Here is a 13,036-nt window from a genome sequence, read left to right as displayed (position 1 = left end):
TTTCATTCTTCTGTATATCATAATTATTAGCAACGCGGATGCCCGAGCTATTAAGCTGTTTTTGAGATAGTTCTAACACTTACCTGTCGTTTAGGACTTCGGTATTTTGTGAATGATATTTTCCGAATGCCTGAAGTCTCAAGTCGCATAGATTCCACACACCAGTCTTGTTTGTATAAACTGAAGACAAAGTCTGCAAATGAATTCGTGCTCATATTGTTGTACTCTATTTTAGAGGTCCGTCTTCATTACATAAACTTTTTCATTTCACAGTTACCGGTTCCGGCTATGCCACCTTCAGATCGTAAAATATTCTGGTGTAGGTATCAACGTCAAATAATACGTGTAGGCGCATAGTAAGTGCACTTACTATGTATTTTAAGTCGTTTGGCTGCAATTCACGAATGAATTTAGAAATTACGAAGGAATGTTGTCTATACCCCCGTTTTATTTGTTTTCAAGTTTACCAAAGTTTTGTTAAGATTTGATTCTCATACTGGACGCTATGTCTTCCATATCGACTCCCATTTCATCTCTCATCACCTGATAAAGCCCCCCGCTCACAGAGGACTAGAATGTGCTATTTTCCCTCTGTTTGCTCACTTCTCTGCGTTTAGCAGTCTTCAGAAGACCTTGCCTTCAATTTTGCATACGAATTATGTAACAGCATCGTGTTAGCATATCCGAATTTAAATGAGCCATTCTGCATTTTTGCAGACAGTTCGGAATACCGTTTAGGGGCCCATCTTGGCCAATTTATTGAAAATAATGGGAATATAGAAAAGAAGACGATATGTTTTGCCAGTAGAGTATTAAACAAATGCGAAAGAAAATATTCTGTCATAGAAAAGGAGGTATTGGCACCAGTCTATGCATTCAAGAAATTTAGATATTATGTCATGGGCAAAAAAGTTAACGTTTGTTTGGAACATAAAGCATTATCTTTCCTTACGGATTTTAGACTGACTCATAACAGACTGACCTTATGGACCATTGGCCTCCAGAAGTATCATTTTGCTATCGATTACCTTCCTGGAGAAAATAACATCGTGGCAGTCGCCTTACTTAAGCTACCCGTTGGAATGGGCAAGGCAGACTTTAATTATTCAGGGGAAAAGAAGCTATCAGTTATGAACCTCAGCAAGTAAAGAATGAGGACAAAATTCGAGCCACCCTCAAAACCTAAGAAGGGAACAAAATAAGGATGAGGATATTAAGCTTATCAAAGTGGAATGGAGTAGGAATACTAACATTAAAATCAGGAAATATTATTTTATATGTAAAGGTATCTTATGTAGGAGTGCAGATCCTGAGAAAAAGCAGTGGAAGGTCTGCACACTTTGGTGCGTAAAAATGCTCAGATAAGATAAAGGAAAGCTTCTACTTCAGAAATATTGAAAAGAAGGACAGGGCAGTATTGAGAATATGCAGTAAATGTCAGAGGGCCAAGGCATCTAATTCTAGCAATCGAATGGAAATGCGTAACATGATCCCGACTAAAGTTTTGGAAAGGGTCTGCGTGGATTTATATGACTCCCTTCCAACATCACGAGGAGGATATAAATATCTATTTGTGATGTTGGATATATTGTCAAAGCATGTGAAATTGCATCCATTGAGAACGGACAAAGTAAAGAATGACTATGTTACCAAGGTAGGGAAACACGAGAGAAGCACTGGAAGCGAACGTTGAATGACTTAGATGTAAAACCCATTTACATTTTGAAGTACCATCCTCAATCAAACATGAGCGAGAAACTGAGGAGAGAGAATCAAGAAGTTCCATGAAACATATAAGGGTCCATATAGGATAATTTGATTGGCTCGCGCTAGTGCTGTGGAGGTGGCCAACCCAAAGACAGAACAGAGTAAAGGATTGTATGGCGTTGTTGATACAAAAAAGTTTCATCAGAAATAGACTAACCTAAGAGGGCAACAGCACTCTTTGCATTGCTAGGTGGCTGACGCCTACCAGGTTTACTTCCTTTCTTTTCACGCTGTTAGTCCTTCCCTCTTAATCATTCTGAACTATAATCTGTCATCTGTCCTTCTTCTCTATTTAAGAAAAAAAGATAGAAAAAAAGGGATCAATTGAAACAGAAGACATACTAATTGAATAGCTAAGCAAAAGATCATAGACTATACTTGTGTATAATAAAACATAACATACAGCATAAACTTTGCTAAAAAAGTACGAAATCTAGGCTATAAGACATAAAATCATCGTCCATACACGTAGGAGAACAACCTATAAACTACATAGAGAAACTTGTCATGTGTGTTATGAAACACAAAGAAATTACATATGTATAAATACAGAGAAAACTATCTGCTATAGTTCTTTATTTAGCTAGCTTGCAGATGACGCAGAGGAAGATCCAAACCAAGTAAATGGACACAATTAGAACAAACCATGCGCAATGGTCTTGAGACGATTAAATTAAACTTTATTAGCAACAGTTGGCAGATGGTCTGAGAGTGATTACAAGCAGTGATGAGGTTTCCGGTTTCCGCTGCAATACATACATATTTAGGCTAGGACGAGTCCAGTCACAGTTAAAATTATATTTAGGATCGACCAGAGAAGTCGACCACTCGTATATACACTCCTGGAAATTGAAATAAGAACACCGTGAATTCATTGTCCCAGGAAGGGGAAACTTTATTGACACATTCCTGGGGTCGGATACATCACATGATCACACTGACAGAACCACAGGCACATAGACACAGGCAACAGAGCATGCACAATGTCGGCACTAGTACAGTGTATATCCACCTTTCGCAGCAATGCAGGCTGCTATTCTCCCATGGAGACGATCGTAGAGATCCTGGATGTAGTCCTGTGGAACGGCTTGCCATGCCATTTCCACCTGGCGCCTCAGTTGGACCAGCGTTCGTGCTGGACGTGCAGACCGCGTGAGACGACGCTTCATCCAGTCCCAAACATGCTCCATGGGGGACAGATCCGGAGATCTTGCTGGCCAGGGTAGTTGACTTACACCTTCTAGAGCACGTTGGGTGGCACGGGATACATGCGGACGTGCATTGTCCTGTTGGAACAGCAAGTTCCCTTGCCGGTCTAGGAATGGTAGAACGATGGGTTCGATGACGGTTTGGATGTACCGTGCACTATTCAGTGTCCCCTCGACGATCACCAGTGGTGTACGGCCAGTGTAGGAGATCGCTCCCCACACCATGATGCCGGGTGTTGGCCCTGTGTGCCTCGGTCGTATGCAGTCCTGATTGTGGCGCTCACCGGCACGGCGCCAAACACGCATACGACCATCATTGGCACCAAGGCACAAGCGACTCTCATCGCTGAAGACGACACGTCTCCATTCGTCCCTCCATTCACGCCTGTCGCGACACCACTGGAGGCGGGCTGCACGATGTTGGGGCGTGAGCGGAAGACGGCCTAACGGTGTGCGGGACCGTAGCCCAGCTTCATGGAGACGGTTGCGAATGGTCCTCGCCGATACCCCAGGAGCAACAGTGTCCCTAATTTGCTGGGAAGTGGCGGTGCGGTCCCCTACGGCACTGCGTAGGATCCTACGGTCTTGGCGTGCATCCGTGCGTCGCTGCGGTCCGGTCCCAGGTCGACGGGCACGTGCACCTTCCGCCGACCACTGGCGATAACATCGATGTACTGTGGAGATCTCACGCTCCACGTGTTGAGCAATTCGGCGGTACGTCCACCCGGCCTCCCGCATGCCCACTATATGCCCTCGCTCAAAGTCCGTCAACTGCACATACGGTTCACGTCCACGATGTCGCGGCATGCTACCAGTGTTAAAGACTGCGATGGAGCTCCGTATGCCACGGCAAACTGGCTGACACTGACGGCGGCGGTGCACAAATGCTGCGCAGCTAGCGCCATTCGACGGCCAACACCGCGGTTCCTGGTGTGTCCGCTGTGCCGTGCGTGTGATCATTGCTTGTACAGCCCTCTCGCAGTGTCCGGAGCAAGTATGGTGGGTCTGACACACCGGTGTCAATGTGTTCTTTTTTCCATTTCCAGGAGTGTATATATGACTAGAAAGGTAATAGGCGACTTCAGAGTCGTCCACACATTTGGGGATTAGTATGCGAAGTATTTCCGCTGAAGTATTATAGTTAATTGTATCACGACACAGAAATGTTACCCATACAGCTAATGAACACAAGACATAAGTCTCTCATTGGACACTGACAACAATCTGTACTAAGGTACAAATACATAAAGAACATGAGAAATATTTGTTATGTTGATATTGTTTACATGTTTGAGTAGCAAAGTCCATAATAAGGTACGAACGAACTAAAGTAACAGGATTTGTTTCACTATTTTTCTCTGTTATCACGATCTAGGGTATCTTCAGTTCTCTCAAAAGACCTGTGAATCTTGTTTGAATACCTAGTAAAGTTATCGAATAAGATGAAAATAGAACCTGAAACATAAGATAAGAGCTACTTTTGTATCATTTCGTTTTTCAGTACGTAACGTAAGATAGCAGTGCGTCGAGCGCCGTTATTAACTGGAATGAAAGCGACCGCTGACTGGGATGAGTCACGTCACATGTGTGGGAGCAAAATATTAACAGGGGGAGCGAGAGTGCACTGACCGATGAGTCAAGGTTAGGAAAAGAAATTAAGAAGCCACGTGAGGAGACAATTCCAATGAAAGCCCTATAGTCACCAGCAGTGACAAAGACTTTGTAAATATTATTGCTGTGTATTCAGTGCAACGTTGTGTATATTGTAAAAGTATGTAACATTTATGTATGAATTTTATGTAAGGAGACTTATATGCTGAAATAATTTAGAATATTTCTGAGCTATGTGATAGTTAACAAAATATATGGACGACCTAGTGCTGGAATAAGTAAAAAAAATGTGTTATTAGATAAAAGTGGATGTAACTGCGTCGATGTTACATGAAAAAATTGTGTGTTATTAGGTAAAAGTGGACAGCACTGCGCCGATGTTAGATAAAAAATTGTGTTAGTGGAAGTCACTACGCTGATATTAGATGACGAACGTGTGTTATAGAAACATGGATGGCATTCGGCCGACAACCTATACTGATTACTTCTTATCATATATAAACATCAATAAGTGTATTGAGTGTTTATGAGGAGATTTAATGCCTCAAGTGCTGATGTCTATCGTTGAATAACAAGACTACAGAAAATTTAAAGCACAGCTATGTACTGAAAACCATAAATGATTTTTTTTTCAAAAAGAAGTTCATAATGTAATAAGTGCTTAGGAGACTTACAAGCAGTCGTTCTTCCCACGCACAATTCGTGAATGGAACAGGGAAGGGGGGATCAGATAGTGGTACAACAAGTACCCTCCGCCACACACCGTAAGGTGGCTCGCGGAGTATAGATGTAGATGTTAAGGTTTTATGATATGATTAGGATGAGAAAGTATATGTTTAACAATGGTAAGTCCATTTCTCTGGTAAATTGGGATAATATTTTAGAATAACAATTTCCTAGCTTTTTTAAGGAATCTGCATGAATAAGTGAACCGGGGAGCTACTGAGAGATTGGAAACTATTTTTTTTTTAATTTAGAGCAAAATTTTCTCACTTCCATTTGTCATTTGCCTCTGACAACGGGTCAGTTTTGGAAATCAAAGAAGAAGGGGGATGTTTGTTATTCGTGGCAGTGGGCACCAGTATTTTATTTTGCTAGAAGCTCGCCTTGATGCCACTGAATACAAGTGAAGTATCAAATGGTACAAAAGTGGAGTGCGGTACAAGCAACAGATCGTACAGTCCCGTGGAAGAGTCCACCAATTTCACTGAACTTGCTTCTGATTAGTCGGCCACATTCGGGTGCTAGGCGACAAAACGCCTAACTTCTCTTACTTCTTTTCATTGTGTTTAACCCAGTTTTTAGTACGTCAATCTCTGATGGTTATCCTACGAGTCTATCGTTTTTGTTTGCAAGATTCACTAGTTTTGAGAAACATAAGAGTAAAAATATTGCAACCGAAGTACTTCGGACACTTTCGGGTCGCTTTGGCGTCCCTGGGAGACGAAATACTTTGGCTGCGCTAGACACTCCGTTTCGGGCATTCTGGAGGCACGGGCACATGTCTCTGTTTCGGGCGTTCTTTAGAGCCGGACATGTTATACTCTGTATCGGACGTGGATAGAAAAGTTATCGTACAATTAAGAAAGCTATGTGTAATGTTGTAAAATAAGTGTGAAATATGTGATTAGTTAAATAATAATCCAAACAGGAAACATTAATGAGAAGTGTCGCCTGCCATCATTATCAGTACTACAGACCTTGCTCTCCGCAGATACAGTGACTAACCTGGGCAAGTGGAATCCCATAAGAAGCACAATCACAGGTTCAAGTTAACAGCGTAGCAGCCTCCGTCGAAGAAGATCCCACTACCGACGAGCTGTCTATTGCACTGGGGTCACATCTTGAGAAGACGACAGGTTGGTAGAAAGAACGGTTAAACACTCTTATTCAATCTCTCCAGTTCACTACAGCGTCCAGATCTGACTTCCAAAGCACACATAATGTACAATTGAGAAAACGATTAGAGAGGCTGCTTCTTGAATTCTACTCTACCAGTAATTAATCTACCATTTTCGTCGAAACAATTTAGGCTTAGAAATGTTGTCTTCGTCAGTAATTAAAGTTACGGAGCTCCCCTTATCAGCCTTTGTAACTAAAACGTAACTTTCATACAACTTGGCATTCAGACTATTAACAGATATTGGAAAGGAGCCTAACTAAGGACCACACTGCCTGACATGTCGTAGGTTACTACAAGTCCTCGTAGCAATGTCAGCTTGTGAGAACTCAGTAATTTTTGTCTGCTCACTGCCACTCTTCACCTCCACAATCGTCGCCTTTATCAACATGTTATCAACTTTTTCGGGAAATTTGTAACCCAAACCCTTATTTAAGACAAAAACCTAAAGAGCTGAAAACTCAGCATTAGTCAGACTGACCACTTTTCCATAAACTTGTCTTTACTTAAGAGCTGGACACTTGCTACAGTCAAGCTGTGCGATGAGGTAGTTCGATTTCTGTGCATGTCTCCGACAAATCACGACACGACACGACACAAAATCACACAGTAACACAAATAATTTATCAAACTTCCCTGGAAAGAGAAGGGAGTGTGTACGACAACGCAGAAACCTAGCCTCACGGCTAAACAATTGTGTACACAGGTATTACGCCGTGAGCCAGACAGGACTTGTTGAACACGATCTTCATTAGATTCCTCATAATAGCCGTAGCTGCGATGTAAAATTTCATGAATTTATGGAAAGCCTAACGTGGCTCAATGTACTGAAATTGTGCCTTGAAGTCGCGCATGAGGTATGTGACCATTACGATTAATACAATAAACATATAAAACACTGAATGGACTCTAGTAATAGAACTTGGGTGTTCCATAGAAATGTTGTACTAAAACCAGAGTCTTTATAATGCGTTTTGAGCGTGGCCCACCATCAGAAAGTCAGTGTAATAATAAGGAAGTTGCATAAGCACCGATATATGGTGCACGACAAGGGGCGTACTCACGGTTTGACCGGATATTTTCGGCCAACGTTGCTAGTAACTTTTATTCAAAGTTTCGGCAGTTTGTGATATCGCACCTGGGACCCAGGATGTTTTGATTAGTAGTCAAACACCCTACCAGTTTCCCGCAGCTCGTGGTCGTGCGGTGGCCTTCTCGCTTCCCACGCCCGGGTTCCCAGGTTCGATTCCCGGCGGGGTCACGGATTTTCTCTGCCTCGTGATGGCTGGGTGTTATGTGGTGTCCTTAGGTTAGTTAGGTTTAAGTAGTTCTAAGTTCTAGGGGACTGATGACCAAAGATGTTGAGTCCCATAGTGCTCAGAGCCATTTGAACCATTTTTGAACCCTACCAGTTTTTTTCCCTTTGTGTCTGCTTTTTAGTCGTTTTTTCTTCAGAAGTTGTGCGTGGAAGTTGCATGGTATCTGTCAAATTCCAACGATGAGAAATTTATTCGGTTATTATTACAGAGAGTGGCCCGTCCCGTCACCGAACACGCTAAGCTAACGTGCCGGCATCCATGTACAACCGTATCCCTCTTACACAGTTATCGAGGTAAGTCCATGAAAGTAAAATTAGAGATAATCGAACTAATATCGAGAGTTTACTATGACTCGTTCTTCCCTTGCAACACGCACCCCTGTAACTCAAAAGGAGCCATGTGACGGAGGCACGCGAAGTATCCCATACCGTACAGCCTAAAGTGGCTTGCGTTGTATATATACATATGTATATGGAAGTGTACATGAGTATGTCGATTTAGCTCTGAACACGGGACGCCTCCTGCAGGAGACCTGAAGAGATGGGGATACTGTCTGCAAAATTTATTGTGAACAGATTTAGTAGCGAAGAAGATACAAAATTTAAGTCATGCAAGATGCGGCAGTTTTTCACGGATCTCATTCTTTGTGGCGTCATGTCTCCTAACTGTTTCGTACAATGATATAATGTTGTAGTTACATTCAGTGCTATATGTGCATTGTGTTTGAAAAATGTGTCGCGAATACAGCGAGTAGTAAAGAAGTTATCAATTATAATGTGATGCCTGCTGTATAAATACACTAGGTACACTTTATACAGTCTATTTTCGATTTGCATTCAGTCGCTGCTTCACTTCGACTACTAACGTTTCACTGTTTTTTTTTCTCTCACTGCAATACTTTTTCAGTTATTCCCTTTTTCACTGCAAAGAAACAAAGTTTTGAACCCACGACGGGTCTTCCCTTACATACCTCTACCAATGAGTAGCCCCAGCAGTGGCAAATTCCAGAACACACCGTAAAAGTTTCGAATAGTGCTTATTCCAGAACTTTTCACAACATTCGAGAGTGGTCTCGAATGTTCCACAATGATCTGGAATATTCCGGGATGTTCCCAAATATTCTGGAATCTTCCAGAATGTTATAGACTATTCCCAGACATTCCAGAACATCCCGGATCATTGTGGAACATTCCGTGACACTCTGAAATGTTGTCAAACGCTTTCGAATATTCTCAAATATTCTGGAATATTTTCGAATACTCTCGAATGTTATGGAATTTTTAGAAATTTCTAGAGTGCGGAGCTTCCCAGCCCTTTGGTATTTAAAAGCATGCCCTTCAGTTAGAAACGGGAACCTTCTTCACCACCACACAATATATCTCCCTAGATCGTACCGGGACTCGTTTCTGAGGTCTAGGACCACGTACATTGTACGCATACTGTTACACGTCGATTAACCACATCCTTTATGGGTGAGGGAGGGCCAATAGCAGTGTCACTTGCTGCTCTTTTATCCAAACCGCATTAAAATATGGTAACTAGGTTTCAGAATTCAAGAAGACAAAAATTCATACACGTATTTAAATTATTGACGAAAATATAAAACATTACTATTCAAAACTATTTGTTTCTACAAGAAACAAATACCTGTTCAACAAAGAATGGCACCAAAACACTTGGCCCGCATCTCGTGGTCGTGCGGTAGCGTTCTCGCTTTCCACGCCCGGGTTCGATTCCCGGCGGGGTCAGTGATTTTCTCTGCCTCGTGATGGCTGGGTGTTGTGTGCTGTCCTTAGGTTAGTTAGGTTTAAGTAGTTCTAAGTTCTAGGGGACTTATGACCACAGCAGTTGCGTCCCATAGTGCTCAGAGCCATTTGAACCATTTGAACCAGCCAAAACACTTGACCGCTTTGGAATGAAGGACCTGAATTAAACGAGATGATTGCTGAGTGGCAACATGACAGGCCCTGTGTTGTGTAAGGGAACGGAGCAGATGTGTAATTGAGTGCAATGTGAGAGAGTGATCGGTAATATGTGTGACGTGGAGTCTTGTTATCTAGAATGGAGGCCAGGCCATGCTATAAAGAGGACAGAATACGGATGATAACAGTCGAAACTCTGATGCTGGGGAGGGCAGAAAGTGGGTCATAATTCACATCATGTTTGGGGTGTGTGGGAGAACAATGTCAGGAAGTTTGCTCGCGTTGGCCGATTTCACGCAGTAAACGCATGCGGCGATGCTGCCACCACTGCTGCTGCGCCGACAAGCCTGTTTGTGGGCCACTCTGAGTCATAATTAAACCGCAGCCGAAGGGCGGATGCGGGCGACCGCAGTTATTGAAATTACTGGCGTGTCGCGTGCCAAACGGCCTCGTTGCTCACACGGTGGTGCCGTTAATCACGCGACTTGCGTTCAAATTACGCACAGCAGTTACAGTGGCGTGGTCACTCGTGCCGTACGTGTGTGATTTGGGGGGTCCGCAAAGTCGCTCTCGTCCTACGCAAGTGTAGTGTTGCGCCGAGCGGCAGGCACGACCACACTGGTGTTACAGACAGCAGACGGGAGAAACGCCTGTGGCTCCCATTTAATCGTATGGCACTTTTTACTTTAGGGGCTACTCGCTACGTATCTTGGGCAATACGAAAAGCCTTAATGCCTGCAGTAACTGCGGACAACAGTACAGGTCGCAGCACCCCAAGAAAAGAAGAAAAAAATATCAATAAAGACTGGCCTGAACGGTGTGCTCCATACTTACGGCCACGGACTTTATGAGAAGCGTATTTCGTTGAACTGACAACAAAATCCTGCCGTTTGACGAATGAAACAATAAACGTTAGTAATTTGTAGCGATGAGAGAGGTAAAGATCCGTCTAGTAACTAGTGGCGGTGGAGTGCCGTCTTTTATAATTAGTACTTCTGTTCCAATATGGGTGCTAGGAGTAACTGCAGTTCAGGTGGGCTGGACCGTCTTAATTGAAACGATCAATTGTAATAATAAATTGCATCTTTTATTAATTCCTCAAACAGGATAGTACATAATCCAGTACGCAATTCTCTTTGTCAAGTGAAGATGCCATTCTGTTAGCTCTATTCGGCTGGAATAAACGGTGGTTGCTATCGAAATTTCCTTTCTAAAGCATGTAACCTTCCTTAGGCCAGCAAATCAATAGCATGAATTTTTGTTTACAGGGAAAGTGGTGAAATTTAATGTCGATCCACTACGGCCCACAACAACGGATTTGTTTCACTACCCTCTGACCTCCAGCATGTTTCCAGCAGTCTGGGGGGATGTACTCTCAAAAACAATAGATAAAAGGCTTCTGCCAAAGATCCCTCAGAGTACTGGTCCATTTGCATGATGTAAGGCCTTAGGGTACATAGTTCATGGTCAAATTAACAATTAAATAACCTCAAATAACGTTCTCGACGAAACCCGGTATGGTTTCCACAGGAACTTCAGTACGACAACTACTTTTATAAAAGTGGTTGATCTGTTGAAATTAGTTACAGCTAAAGAAGAGAAGACAATCACATGATTTTTCTCAGAAAAAAATTTTGACTTTGGTTTTTGAGAACATTTCTCGGTGGAGAACCGTGGTCTGCAAAAACTAAAAGTCTCGATCGCAAGAAGACATTTATTTTGTGGTAATCAGTTTCAGTAAGGTTTTGACCATCTTCAGAGCTCGTACCACGATGGTAAGCGATGCCAGTGAACGCAGCACATGTTATCACAGCAGTGATAACACCTGCTCCGCTCACCGCCACCGCCTAACATCGTGGAACGAGGTCAGAAGGAGGTCAATAACTGGCTGAAACCGATTAGCACAAAATAAATGTTTTTATTTTGCGGTCGAGACTGTTTGTGTTTATTTTCGACTCTGATGTTCTACTTGCGAAACGTCCAAATCAAATTTTTTCTTCAAGTGTTGCACAATGTTGCTGTTCAGAACTTACATCCCACCAACAGTATGCTACAGTCAGAGCAAAAATATCACAATGGACTTATGTAATATTAAGAGTACCCTCAAGGATCAGTACTACTTGCTTTACCTCTCTCGTTACATGTTTATGATGGTTGAAATGTTCTCTCCCATTGCAAGTATCATCTCTTCGCCGACAAACTTCAGTTATGTCTAAGTCCAGCAAACACGCTCACAGCCACCCATCATGTCAACGCTGACTTGGTTGCCGTATCACACTGAGCACCGATTATGGGTCTGACACTTAGTCCATCTAAAACATTAGCAATTTTACTGATTGCTCCTAAGTTTAGAGAAATATTTTTACCAATACTCCGAAATGGTGCAGAAACTAGTTCTTCCTATGCAAACAATTTTGTGATAATTCTAGAAAATTACGTCTGATTGGTCCGAAAGCACTGTTACAGTTAATATGAACATGGCAGAATATATCTATATACTAAACAGGTATAAAAAGTAGTCCCTATAGAACTTAAAGGAAACAAGTAAAATCACTAGCAGACCCAGTCTTTGACTAGCGTGGTTCTTCAAGGACTCCCTTTTGAGAACTCACGTTGGATAAAAATTACGGTATACGCGTGTATGCGGTAAAATTCTGACGATACTGTTTTCCCACTGTGACTACTGCTTACGAACAGTTATCGTAGTTACATGTACGTAAGCGTTGAGACGCTTGATCCACTGCCTACAGAGTCACTGCGCAGCCTTTCACATTCCTTTAACTTTAATTCTTCCATCTGACCATCACAGCAGAAATACTCGCTATGAGTGTAGCACAATCCTCTCCGCACCATTTCAGTAAACCGAGTTCGCAACGTTCTTGCTCAAATTCCATAAAGATGTTATATGCTTTTCCTACTTCAAAAGACAGTTAATGACTCACCTTTAATCAGAATAGCTCTCTTCCACATACTTGTCTCCACCTCACTCAAGTTAACCCATCCAATAGCCTTTTCTCCCCTTTATATACACAGTCCTCTATTAAAACAGTCTGTACTTTCTTAACAGTTATTGATCTTGCAATACTATTCTTCTCCTCTGGCATTACCCGTTTCTTTGGGTTGACACTAAATAGGGCTCCAGAGTGCAAGACTTAAGGAATGAAGTAGCTTTCGCAGGAGTTGTGACTGCCGAGTAACGTAAGTCGATGAAACTTGAACAATACACAGTTACAGTGTAATACAGGAGGTGAAAGAGAGAAATATGCAGTCTAAGAGAAATGAACCTTTTATTCAAAACAGTAATTTTAC

Source organism: Schistocerca nitens, chromosome 4 (genome assembly GCF_023898315.1).
Source record: "Schistocerca nitens isolate TAMUIC-IGC-003100 chromosome 4, iqSchNite1.1, whole genome shotgun sequence".
Classification (NCBI taxonomy): Eukaryota; Metazoa; Arthropoda; class Insecta; order Orthoptera; family Acrididae; genus Schistocerca; species Schistocerca nitens.
This window is presented reverse-complemented; position numbering follows the sequence as displayed.